At 48.0% G+C, this 13,904-nt stretch overlaps 1 protein-coding gene across 1 annotated transcript in view; it reads left to right on the plus strand.

The window, feature by feature from the left end:
- Positions 1-5,904: 5,904 nt before the first annotated feature.
- The window catches only part of LOC108509122 (tyrosine-protein kinase ZAP-70), a 31,670-nt gene continuing 23,670 nt past the window's right edge, over positions 5,905-13,904 (plus strand). The window contains exon 1 of the mRNA XM_017838385.1: positions 5,905-5,991. The gene's annotated coding sequence lies outside the window, so the exon portion shown is untranslated. The remainder of the gene's footprint in view (positions 5,992-13,904) is intronic.

The following is a 13,904-nucleotide window of genomic DNA, read 5'->3' on the forward strand; positions in this document are numbered from 1 at the left end:
TTCTCAGGAATGAAGGCAGCAAGGAGCGTTTCATTCTGCAACGGGGATTAGAACTGTTGCTTTCTGTAATTGAGAGTTTTGCCCAGGGCAGCTGGGCTGAAGAGAACGATATTTTAGAGCAGAAAACATGCTTAATACAATAAAAAAAAGGTGGAGTGGAGCTGAGTGGGGCTGGGGGAGGTGAGGGAGGCAGCGCAGGAGAGCAGATGCCTGACTCCTGCTGCCTGCAGACACTTTGAAACACAACCCTGCGTTTTTATGGAAACTCTGAATGTTGGAGAAGGGTGAACATGGTTTTCATTCTCATAAATGTTTTTCCAGCGTGCAATGCTCTCTTCGGGCTCATTCCTTCTCCAGGGAGACGGTTCTGATTTCAAAGAACACTCGCCTTCCCTCCACCCCAGACCACCCCACTCCAACCTCAAAGAGTCTCCTCCGGAAAAATTATTTTAAAACAGTGTTTTACCTTTTCTAGCGTTTTCCCTTCTTTCTTCTTTTTCCCCCCCTTTTAATTCCTTCAGCTTCTCTTTTTTTCTTTTTTTTTTTATTTCTCTTCTTTCTGCCAGCAGCAGCCAAAAGCTTCTCTCTCCCCCTCAGCGTGTCAGAAAGTTTCCAGGCTCAGGGTTTATGTCGCCTTCCTCAATAACCTTCTTCTGTCAGACCCAGGCAGAGCTGGAGTTCGAGCCTTTGCTAAAAAGTCTCCTTTCAGGAAGTGAGCAGTAATAAGAGAGCAGCTCGGAGGCAGCATGTATAGGGGCTGCTCAAAAAAAAAAAAAAAAAAAAGAGAGAGAAAAAAAAAAAAAAACTGTGCTCAGGAATTTTGCCAGGATTATCCAAAAAAAAAAAAAAAAGAAAAAAAAAGAAAAAAAAATCCCCAAACCCACAAGGCTGGAAAAGTCCCGCCCTGACTGCTGACATCAGTGCAGAAGGCAGGTCTTGCCTGAAAGAATATAAAACTAATCAGCTCAGCCTTTCTGGGAAGGAGCAGGCAGAGACCTCTGGGCAGCCCCGGAGGCTCCTCGGCAGATAAAACATCCCAATAAAGGCGATAAAGCAAAGAGGTCACACTGATAGTGGCAGACGAAGCAGATAAACCAGCCAGGATTTGTTTTGGTTCGGTTTTTCCCCCCAGACAACAAACATTTTTCCCATCCTACATTTTAACCGTAGCTTTCAAAACGCTTTTAAAAACCCAGTGAGTCTGAGTAAATGGCCCAAAAGGCAGCTGTGCTCCACAGAAATGGTAGGTATTGGCTTTAAATTTAAAAAAAAAAAGCCCTTAAGAATTCACTAATGTTTTAACAAGTCCCTTCCCTCTCAAGTTACATCATTTTCGCCCCGCTGGCTCCTATGATGCCGTAATTCTCTTGTTCTCCTGCCACCGTGGAGTGTCCCACAGAGGACAATCCATCTCCAAAGTAAAGAATAAACATTGTAAATAATAAAATACTCCTTGTTTAAAAACAGAGCCCTCTCAGGACGTATAAAACAATAAGCAACAATAAAAGGCAGGAGCTCATTTCCTTCTTCCTTCTGAAGGCGTCTTTGGGATTTGAAAGCTGCATTTGTAAGTCTTGGTGGAGAGAGAATTACCTGGCAGTTCTGCAAATGTTATAAAAATGAGCCTTTCTGGGTTGCCATGTGCTGCCCTGCTTTTCCCTGAGAAGAGAGAGGGGCCCTGGGGGAGCACACAGGGAAAGGACAACAGCACTAGGCAGGGGAACCCCTGTCTGACCCTCTCTGGGGACAGAGAGACCACAAAACCAGCCTCAAGGCACCTTTTCATCTAAGAGGATTTAAATGAAGAGTTAAGGGGGTGAAAAGCTGCCAGGGAAAGATGTTTTTTATATATATATATATATTAAACCAAGTTCCCTGAACATGAGACCCCAGTGCCCAGGAGGGGATTGCAGGGGGCTCTGGGATGGAGGGTTTGCAGCCCTGTGGAGTGTTGTGTGGATTCCAAGACTGCAGGACATCCCTCCAGACTGCGTGTCCTCCCCTGACCCTCGTAGGTACACACAGTGCCAAATCCACAGGATCCAGCCCTGGGACAGGCCCGGGCAGCCAGGGCTCTTGGCCACGGCCCTGGGTACCACCCAGGCTGACCCAGCACTAGTCTGGAACCACCAGACCATTAGATGGGGATGGAGAAGGAAAAAGCCACAAAGGCCTGGCCAGCCCTGTGTCCTGATGGGATGCTGGCCATGGATACCTCAGAAAAGGGATGAAGGACAAAGCAAGAAGCCGTGGCACTTTTTGTGGTTTATCCTCCTCCATCCTCTTCTATCAGTAAACTCAGTGCAGGGCTGGGCCTGAGCCAGGAGCTGTAACAGCCACAATTCATGGTCATTCATGAACTTGTTTAAACCCTCATTGAGGCCCTCTGGACTCCACTCGTTGGAGTGTCACCTGGGCAGGAGATGCCAGGAGTGACCTCCTGAGCATCCTCTGGTCTCCAAGTATTTTGTGCTGCCTGTCAGGTGTGTTCATCCGAACAGCCCTGAGGAAAGAAGGGAAAACATCCTTTGCTCACAGGAGGAGATGCTTGGAAGGGACCCACAATGATCTTTGTCTATATGGGTCCCTTCCAACCCAGAATATCCTGTGGTTCTGCCTGATGGTGGGGGATCACAGCCCCCAGCTCCACTCGGAGCACTCTCCCTGACTGGCACTCAGACTGGAAAGGCCTGGCTCTCCAGTTCAAAACTGAGTTCAAAGGCACTGGAGCTGCTGGGCTGGACTTTTGGCCAGTTCCCTGGCTGGGTGGACAGAGTGGTTTCCTTCCTCCCCAGGCCACGCTGGCCATTGTCTGAGCCCCCAAAGCACACGCATAAAAGAACAACTAAACAAAGTATTTGGGGTTTAATTGAATGGTTCTGCTTCTGGCCAGGGAAAAACTAATTGCTCCAAGCATGGCCTGGTGCCACTCCGGGGACGTTCTGTCTGCTGAAACTTGCCCCAAACACATTCAGTGTGGATAAAGAGGGACTGAGGGGCACGAGCCCATCTTCCCTTCCACAGTGAGCTGCCAGTCCCTCTCCCATCCCAGGGAAACTTGGTTTTCCTTCATATGCAGGGTCTTCAGTCCCTCCTGGACAGTAAATAAAGTGTTAGACATACAAGGACACATAATGTGAGTGCTTGGGGCCAATTGCCCCAGCCCAGCACCCAAACCCAGCACTGAGGACCCTCATCTTGTACCAGACCAGCTCCAAAACTGGGTCTTACTCCAGTCTTGACCTGTCTCTGAAGGGGTGAAGGAGCTACCTCAGAGCTGTGTACACCTTGGCAAACCAAAGCCTCCATCACCTGCACAAAAGCCCAGAAAACAGGAAAAGGTAAAAGGACCAAATACTCACAGGAAACAGGCAGAGGGTTTTCAGACTCTGCCTGAAAAAAAGGGTTTCACAGGCAACCAACGACCTCCACACTTCATCTCCAACATCAAACAGCGCCAACCAGCTGCTTCCTCTTCCTGGGATGAGCAGATGAGGATAAACTTCCAGGAGAGACTTGAAATCCTCTCTGCCCGGCTCCCCTGCATCCTCTCCCGCTCCTGGGATGGAGAGGACCCCGAGCTCAGAGCGGGACCATCCCGGTGACGCTGCACCCTCCTGTGGCTACACACGGCACAGGCTGCACGTTGGGCCCTGCCAGGCCCGGGCTCAGCACCAGGCTGATGGAAACCCCGCTGGGATGATGGACTGGACCCCAGGGAAGCACAAATCCCAACACTTCCAGGCCAACTTGGCGTCGCCGCTCCCGGTGGTGCTGGCGGGGTCCCAAACCCATCCAGCCAGGAACCAGCCTGCAGGACACCCAGGGCAGTGCTCGTTTTGAGGCTTGAAAAGGCTGCAAACCCTGTCCTGGTTGCTGTTATAACACACAGGGAACAGTGCTGAGGCCTGATGGGGTGATTTTGTATGAGCATTTTGTGCATAAAATAAAATATTCTCTCTCTCTCTTGCTATGTCTAAACTGCAGGGCCTGGGCAAAGTTCCCAGCTCTGGCTCTACATCACAGTCTGGCCCCAAGTCCATGTTGGGACAAGCTCCTTGGCCACAGACTAACCCTTTTTATGGTTGTTCAGCACCCAGCACAACAAAGCTCCATTCAGTCCTTCAGCTACTGCTGCCATAAACAAACCACTGGGCTTTGTTTGGAGCCCAAATCCTGCAGGTTGAGAACCTGCAAGTGAAATAAGGTGTAAACAAATGGGTTTGTTTTTCCACTAGTGCAGAGACATGTAAACTAATTGCCCAACATTAAAACTGCAGTTCAATGAGTCCCAGGTGTTAGATAAAGTAGAGTTGATGTTTCCCAAACTTGTAGCTCCAGCTTGAAGGAGCCACAGGCTTTGAAAGCAGAGCCATCAAAAAGTGATCATCAAGATCTTTGTACACCATCCCTAAAGGTTGTGGGGATTTTGGGCAAAGGAAAAACACGTAGGTGAACATTGCTGAGGGCACTGGGAGGTTGGGTGTGTTGGGATGCTGCATTTTCACCACTGTAAATTGCCTAAGTGACTCATCCTTCCATCTCAGGATCTCACCTTGTCCTTGGGAAAACCTTTGTTATGGATTTCTGAGTGAACACCGTGAACATCTCCATGTCAAAATGTAAACAAAAGGCTCCTCAGGGGGTTTTGGCACTGACATGCCATGGAGTTGAGTAATGCTCAAGGATACCTTGGTTTTCGCATATCTAACCCTATTACCAATTTTTTTTTTATTCCAACCAGTCTTGAACATCAGCAAGCTCAGCCTACTGGAATCAGGGTCTTAATCCCAGCTTCTTCTTGGGCTTTGTCTTTGCATTAGCAGAAATTGGTCATGGCCAGGTCGGACGGGGCGTGGAGATCCCGATCTCATGGAAGGTGTCCCTGCCTATGGCTGGAACAAGATGGTCTTTAAGGTTCCTTTCCAACCCAAATCGTTCCATGATTCTGTGGCCCTGGGGATGAAACATGGACATTTTTCCCTTCTGGAAAGAGAGACATTCCCCTGAGGAGCAGCTGAAAACCCTGCCAAACATAAACACCATTTGGTGGGACTGGTGCTGGATGGTGCCCAGCCCAGCTGGGAGCGTTCTGGCTATTTTGGCACCTCAGAGAATTCATCAGAAAGCAGAGCAAGGAAAACAGGCTATGAGTCCCTCACAAACCACAACTCCAGATCAGCCCTTCACAGAGGGCCTTTCTCAGTAGCCTATGGCCTGGATGTGGAAAGTCTAAAGAAATTAGGTTTCCCTTATTCCCTGGTGACTTCCAAGGACACAGCCTGGCATGACAACTACTGCACAACTCTCTGACAGGAGGGTGGGGTCAGCTGCTTCTCCCAGGCATAAGTCTTAAGTGATAAGACATAGTCTTAAACTGTGCCAGAAGAGGTTTACATTGCACATTAGGAAGAATTTCTTCACAGAAGGGGTGATTAGACATTGGAAGGGGCTGCCCAGGGAGGTGGTGGAGTCCCCATCCCTGGAGGTGTTCAAGGAACAACTGGAAGTGACACTGGTCTAGTTGATAAGGTGGTGATCAGTCACAGGTTGGACTCGATGATCTCGGAGGTCTTTTCCAACCTAATTAATTCTGTGATTCTGTGGCAGAGACACTCATGCAAAGACACTCACTTCCCCATGAGCATCTGTTCAAAGAGCAAGAAGAGAACTTGTTTTTTCCCATAGCAGCCCCATGCCCCGGCACTGAGATGATCTCAGAGTTCTTTCACTCTTCTGAGCTACCCAGCTTTTCTTCTCTCTTCTTTCCTTTCCTGTGCAACAAGGAAATAGGTCACATTTCAAAGAAACCAGCAACGGTGGTTTGCGAATGCCTGAGCACTCACTGGATGGTGCAGCCCATTCCCCTCCTGTTTCCCAAAATCGACACATTTCTCACTCAACAAAGAAGATTTTCCCTCTTTGTTCCTTTCCTCCTTCACATCTGCTGCAAGGAAGCCTCCAAAGCCATCGGGCTCATCTGCAAACCAGGTAAGAGGCACTTTTTTTTTTCTGTCGGCATCTTCGGTCGTGGTTGCGCGTCATGGCTGCTTTGTTCCTTGTCTTGTGCCTTCCTGCCCACCCCGACAGCACTGGGGGTTTAGAGGGAAGATCCTGTAAAGCCTTGGTGTTAACAGGCCCAAATAGTTAATAGGGGTGAAACCCTGGTGTCAACAGGCCCAAATGAATCCATTGTGTGACCGCTCTCTGCCGGTTACTCCATCCGTTCAAGTTTGGGTCTAAGTCAGGGGACATCACACTCTTTTTGAAGGTGAGCGGGGTTTAGATAGGTCAGAACTTGCTGAAATGGTGGTTTGAGGTCCAATACTCATAGCCAGCCATTCTCTTCCCTTTATGCACAGACGTGACATCAAAATTTGTCTCCTTTGGGAGATTTTCTTTAAACTGCCTGTGAGCCTCAGTGGCACTGTGGGAAAATTTAGGATACCTGGCACCTGCTGGATAATGATCTGAATACTCAAGGAGGACTTCAGAGATTTGCTGCCAATCAATGTAACAGCAAATATACCCAAAAACAGAGGCCTCTGGCAAACTCACATTTATTTCCTTGGATTTCTTTGTCATCTCCTCTGTTCCTGCCCTGAAAAGGTCCAGGTCCTATCAATCCAAACACAGCCCATAGTGTTATGGAATAAACTAGAACAAAGGAAAGTTGAGTTTGAACCTCAGAAAACATTTCCTAGTGGACAGATCTATTAGAATATGGAATAAATACCACAGGCACACAAGGAAAACCCATCACATAGGGAAGAACCGGAGAGGAGGCTGGAGAAGGGATCAGGCAGAAGGTTCCTCGCTGACAGGGATGAACAAACTAATCTACAAGGTCGTGATTTCTGATATATTCATGATTCTTGTATTTTCCACCTTTCTTCATCCTTTTTCCTCTTGAGAAGAGGGACCCAAGTCCCTGAAAATCCTGATGCTCCCAGGAATAGGATTTCCTAAAGAAACATGGATGGTGTCCCAGCAGTATTTAGAACTCACACATATCTGCATAACTTTAAAAGTTAATTCCCATTAAAATCTTGACCAGAAAGAGGGTTTCCTGGAAGTTGTCAGGATGTTACCAATCTCTGTACTGCTCTGTAAAGCAATAGGCTCCAAAAAGAGCAGAAAACTTGGAAATTCCCAGGCTCCAGACACGATCTAAGCCCTCTCAGTGACGCACAGAAAACTTGGCTTGAGCAGGAAAAGTCTGAAGGGACAACAGATGTCAGTTAAGCCAGGCTTAACTCACACAAACCCCGAGCAGGTGGGACTGGCAGCACAAAACCAGAGATACCAAGGGCAAGGGAAGCCAAAGAGAGGATATTTTTCCCCCCTACCAGTGTGTGGGTTTGAGTTGAGTGACAGGGCTGGGAACAGAAAGGTGCCCAAAGCAGCTGCTCGTGAGGTAATGCAGGAAATTCATCTGGAGGGCTGGAAATACCCAAAAGTACCAAATAGATGTTACAAAAGCATTTAAAAGCCCTCAAACTTTGCTTAGCACTTGTTTTTTCCAGGAATCTCTGCTGACTCCTACAGTAGCATTAGGTGGGTTCCATCAAATGGACAGGTTGGGAATCCCAGAATGGTTTGGGTTGGGAGGGGTCTTAAAGCTCATCCTGTTCCACTTCCTGCCGTGGGCAGGGACACCTTCCACTAGCCCAGGGTACTCCAGCCTGGCCTTGGACACTTCCAGGGCTGGGGCAACCACAGCTTCTCTGGGTAACCTGTGCCAGGGCCTCCCCACCCTCACAGGGAAGAATTCCTTCCCGATATCCCATCTAACCCTGCCCTCTGGCACTGGGAAGCCATTCCCCTTGTCCTGTCCCTCCATCCCTTGTCCCCAGTCCCTCTCCAACTCTCCTGGAGCCCCTTTAGGCACTGGAGGGGGCTCTCAGGTCTCCCTGGAGGTTTCTCTTCTCCAGATGTACACCCCCAAAGTATAATACTTGGGTAACATGATACTGGCTTAAAGTAATATACATATATATATCTGTAATATAATACAGGCTCAAAGTATATACATATATATAATATGATACAGGCTCAAAGTATATAATCCTTGCTTAGTATTTAGTGCAGGAATATGAATTTTTAAACACAGTTTTGATCACTGAATGTGCTTATTTAGCTTTGTAGCATCCCAGAGGTTCCAGGAAAGGCCCAGCTGGGTGTGGGATTGAATGGGCACAGCAGAGACCAGGCCTGGGCTGGAGAGAGCCCAGAACATAAAACAGATCCCGGGGGCCACAGAGAACATGGGCAGCTTTTACAAAGTCCATGCACAGCCAGCAAACACAGTTCCAGCCTCAGTAAGGGAGGCACTAAGGATAAAGCATGAACTAGTCTTAAATAACTCCATTTCCCTACATCCTATTCAAATAAACAAAGCCCCTTTGCTGCTATAATTTAAAATGAACAGAAAGCCCTGGGCAGATCTAGCCCATTATTTCTCTCTGCTCTGAACAGTGTTATACTTGGAAAATGGAGATCACAAGCTGCCTGTTAGTGGAGCATTTCAACACCCAGAGCAGACCTTTCACATAGGAAATGTGAACACAAACTTCCACTGCCCCTCACGAGTCACACACGTGCCCAAACACACTCTGGTCACATGGAAACACATCCTCACCCCTCAGAGCTGATGAGATTTTGCAAGAGCAGAGCTGAACTCCAAGCCTTTAACTTCCCCAGCCTCCAGTTGTATTGATTTTCCTCTTCAGAGTTTCCTCTTCGGGACTTTCCTCTGACCACCCTCTAATCCTGCCCAGTCTGAATCTGTTTAATCCTCACAACACAGAGCAGTAAACAGTGTTCAAAGCAATCCTGAGCAGCCCTGATGAGGCAAACCTTGTGCTCCTACTCTGCTGAAGACCTTTCAAGACCATCACTAACCACCAGGACATTATTTTACACATGATTTTGGGATCTTGCAAAATTTCCGTCCTTGTTGCAAATTAGATTTAAATCTTAGACTCATCTTTAGTCTTTTAAAACTCCAAACAGAAAACTTTGCTGTCAAAACGCAGTAAACTTTGCTGTCAGGTGGCTGTTGGGCTCTGAGTCTTTCTACTTTATTTGCCCAGTTTCTGACCTTAAATCCAGGTCTACCAGTGCAGTGCCCTGGTCTCCATCAGTCACAGTGCAGGTTGTCACTGCTCTGGCTCTGGGAAGGTATTTCCTGGGATGTCAAACATGTCCTTGCCAAAACAGAAGCCATCTCCCACTTCCCTGTGCACAACTACTTCCAAAGAGCAAATGTAGGGACCTCAAATTCCCAACCCAACAGGACATTGTCAGCAGACCCTGGTGAACCAGGACCTCAAACTGCTCCTGACCACCGAAAGGAACAGGGAGGTTGATCACCATCACCTCCCAGTTCATACCAGGGCAGCTTAGCCAAGACTTACTTTGATAAATCAGAGGAGTGGAGCCTCTTAAGCCAGACCTTGTAATAGCCTTTGGCTTCCAACAGGCTCCAGGGGCCCCTCAGCTGGTGACAGCATGACTTTGGCAGGTCCAGATGCATGAAAGCCACAAAAGGCGAATGCTGAAGGAGCTGAAACTTTAGGCAAGACCTGTCACTTGTACCTTGGGAAATACACACAGGGTTTTTTTTATTCTGGATGATCTTGAAGTACATCAAAAAAGCAATCACTTCACGTCCTGGGTGCCCCTGAGGGGATGAGACAACATACAATTCTTGCAGTGAGTTAATAATTCAGACAGATTTAGGAGTCTGGGACAAGAAGTGGGGGAAGAGGCTTCAGATAATGCTTTTGCTGTTTTTTTTTCTGTATTTTTCTGAAAATCCTATGGGGTTTTAAAACAGCACAAGAACTTCACTTCTGAGTCCTGTTGGCCATAATAAAGCAGGTGTAAAGATGTCCAAGTGACTGTTCTTTCAAGCCCCATCATAGATCATCTAGAGATTCAATGTTCTTATGGTGCTGGGCAGTGTAATGTGACAGCCAGTGCGGTACTTGGGAGAACTCCAGCCCTTGGCATCCTCTGCCTCCTTCAACATCCTCATCTGCAGGAGAGGGATCATCAACATCATCCCTCAGCTGCCTAGAAATAAAGAATCGAGACATGGGACCCGGGTACAGAGCACCATCAGCACATTTCTGAGGAGCAAAGCCCTGGCCAAGCCTGGGGTAAAGCCTTTGAAGGGACAGGGAACAGCTGTGGTTTTTAGGAACCAGGTGTTCCAGGTGAGAGCTCTGAGGCACACCAAGGTTACAAAGCAGACAAGAGCAATTTTAAAGCTTTATTACTTAAGAGAATGGCTGGAGCTGTGCCAGGGGGGTTGGGATGGATCTCAGGGAAAGGTTCTTCCCCCACAGGGTGCTGGGGCACTGCCCAGGCTCCCCAGGGCAGTGGGCACGGCCCCAAGGCTGCCAGAGCTCCAGGAGCGTTTGGACAACGCTCTGAGGGACAGGGTGGGATTGTTGGGGTGTCCTGGGCAGGGCCAGGGGTTGGACTGGATGATCCTTGTGGGTCCCTCCCACTCAGCACATTCTACAATGATATAATACTGAGAAAATCCTCTGTTGCAAGAGTTAAAAGCCCGAAGTAGAACACTGAGCCTTCCATTTCATCCACTGGGAGCACTGGCAAGGGCATGGAGTCGATGGGACACTCTGGATTCTGCCCGGGGCTGCTGGAAGGTCTGGGTTGGGCAGCACTGGGATGAACTGCAAAACTGCAAAGCAGAAACACCTGAGCAGCAAAACCATCATGCTGCCACTTCTGGGGTTACTCCCTCCACTAACCAGGAGCACTCCAGCACCTGCAAAATATTAGTGAAAATAATCTCAAACCTTATTTTGTGATTATTTGACCCAAACCAGTCACTCTCCCAAGCACTTAGAGCTGCCTGTCAACAATTAAGTGGCCAGAAAACCCAATGGCAGAGACAAAGCTGGAAGAGACACCAGACCCAGCAACACTCAGTCATTGACCCAAACCCTGAGCTCAGATCTCATGGAAAGTCCTTCTGCCTCCAGATACCCAGCACAACCACATTGTGCCCAGGTTCTATCTCATTTTGGCCAAAAAGAGAAGAGAACTGAAGCCAGCTGAGACCTTTAAAGTCTTTTTAAAGAACCAACTTGTTTTAAAAAAACAACTTGTTTGTGCTTCTGAAAAGCAGAGAGATTTTCAGAAGTTTGGAATTCCAAAAATCCCTCAGCAGAAACTTATTAAATAACAAACTTATGATAGGTTGGGCTAGTGAAGAACAGTTTTTGGGTTTCCTGCTCCTTCTTGCCTCTTCTCCATCTCCCTAGAAAACTCCCAGTGCTGGTCTCTGAAGCAGATCAGTGAAACCTGCTGTTGAGATCTGCAAGGCAGGTGGAAAATTATGGTTTTCGGAGTGAAAATCATGACCATTTTCCTGTCAGATGTTTGTGCAGATCCTGAAGATTAGTTGAGAAGACTTACACACAGGGTTTGCCCCTCAATTTTTATCTGAGACTATAATCTCTCATGCACAGAACTCAAAAGCAGAGGTGGGAGCACCCAGCCTGAATAATATCTTACAGCTAGAGCCTTATTTTATTAATAAGGAAGTGTGAGACTGTGCACATGTCTAGAAATCAGTGGAGGAAGCATCCTCCTGAATTCCATATCAGAAGTTCAAGGTCCTGGAGGACGAGGGGGATCATGTGAAGCACAGAGGGGGACCAAAGAGGGTCCTGCCAGGGCAAACTGGGCAGACTCAGCACAAACACCAGTGCTGTGGCTGAGCTGGGAAAGGAGCCAGCAAATCCTGCCCCAAGGAACATAATTTTGATGCAAAACCAGACAGTAGTCTAGAGAAAAGCCCCACAGCCACAGCAAAACCAGGAGCCAGAGGAACAGGCAGAACTTTCAGGGATGTTCAGTGCTGTCTGCATCTCTCCCAAATCATGTTAAACAGCACCAGGCACTTCTGGGAACTCAGCTGGGCCAAGCAGGGCAGGACATGCCCTGCACAGCTGCCAGTGCCCTGGATTACCTGGAACTTGGAAGGATTTCCATTTTGTCTGTGCTGAAAGTGCTGAAGAAAAACCTATTTCCAACCATTGTCGCTGCTATGAGGCAGCTGTGAGCGAAATCTCTCTGCCACCAGTGCCCCAAACACTGCCAGGTTCGTTGGCAGTGCCCAAACACTGCCAGGAACACCCACCATGGTTGGATGCAGCCCAGGAGCCCAGAGGGATCTCCAGCACAAAATTCCTTGGACCACAATGTTCTCCTGCAGAATTTGTGTCAGTGGGTTATTGGTGTCCTGCACTTTCAGGTGACAAGGGGAGGCTGCAGGAGGGGGAAGCAGAAGACAAGTGACCAGAAGGTTTTCCTAACCTTCTATTTTTAGTGTCTTGCATTCAAGAGGGACATGAGGATGGGTGCTTGCAATGGGATGAGCTGCAAGGTCACCTCAAAGCTGGTTTTCCTTGGTGGAAGGGTCTGGGGAGATATTTTGCCCATGTAAGGAGAGCCTGAGCAGGGCAGACAGTGATTAATGCAACCTCCCCTTGACAGCACAGGAAGGACAAACACTAAGAACTTACCAGACCATGCAGAATGAGCTATTTTCTCATCTTAGTCATGATCACTGAGCCACATCATAAATATGTGCCAGAGAATACTCAGTGCTGAGCACGTCACCCCAGTCTGTGAGCAAGTGAAGGGCTTCGTTCTCATTTCAGTGAAAGACCACCAAAAATGTCAACAGCAAAAGAAAAAATCCTCCTGCATTCAGCATTTTTCAGTCTTCCAAAAAACACTGAGTGAACTGGAAATTACATTTCTGGCCCCAGAAAGAAACTGAAAGTAGGATTTTCCCTAACTGCAGAAATGAGAGATAGGAAAGTCCTGTGAGCTCATCCCAGGTTCTTCCTGTTCCCTACAGCACAATTTCTGATCCAGTGCTGAGTGAGTGGCAATGGGACTTTCACTCTTTCCCCTGTTCCACATCCTGATGATCCTTCTTGCTCGGAAATGTTTCTTGAGAACTGGACTTGCTTTCCACTGATTAATATCTTCTGCTTTATCCCCAGATCATCTTGTCTGCACATCCAGAAGAGTTTTTCCTCTCTGAAAGACTCTTATGCTCCTTAGATAATTCTATTTTGCTCTCAGATTTCCCCCCACCATTTTTGGTCCACAATTACTGTGTGTCCTCCACTCCCACAAGCTGTGCTCATTAATCAGCCCAACCAGACCCTTCATCTCTTTCACTGTTCTCTCCTGAACTTGTCATGATTCCAGCACTCTTAAGATCAAATCACCTACTGAAATAAGTCATTTCAGTAACACCAAGGTGCTGGGATCATGTTCACCACTGGTACTGAGCCACATGGGTGGTATTGATTTTCTTTTTCATTTTGAAACTGCAGGAACTGCTTTGGTCTGTTCTGTGCAGACTAAACTGCCCTTCGTGTGCCTGAGGAGCAATGAGTGCACCCAGAGATCTGCCAGCAGCTTCCACCCCTCTATTCACAGCAATATTCTGATTATAAAGGCCAGTGGTATATCTGCAGCACCAGTGGTGAGCACCAGATGCCCAACACGTTCCTCTTGTCGTGCTGGGATTTGCTGGTTCCCCCTTCATCTGGGCTTTCAAAGCCAGATCGAGCAGCCCTGTGACTCATGGCCATCAGAGCCCGTGGCACTTATTGCAAGTACCGAGAAGTTGCTTTGGTGTCTCAGCCAGCTTCAGAGTTGGATATTTATAAGCTGCCTAAATCCCCTCCAGCAGTGCTACAGAAGGTTGTCTCCCTGTTTTGGGCACTGCTGTGCCAGCACTTGGAGCACGGGAGCCACTGTGCCTCAAATCTGGGGCAGTTTAATTGAAGACAAACCATCTCCAAGAGCCACTTCAGAGATGGTTGGAGGCCCTGCAGCAG

This window comes from Lepidothrix coronata, unplaced genomic scaffold, assembly GCF_001604755.1.
Source record: "Lepidothrix coronata isolate B3197 unplaced genomic scaffold, Lepidothrix_coronata-1.0 Scaffold336, whole genome shotgun sequence".
Classification (NCBI taxonomy): Eukaryota; Metazoa; Chordata; class Aves; order Passeriformes; family Pipridae; genus Lepidothrix; species Lepidothrix coronata.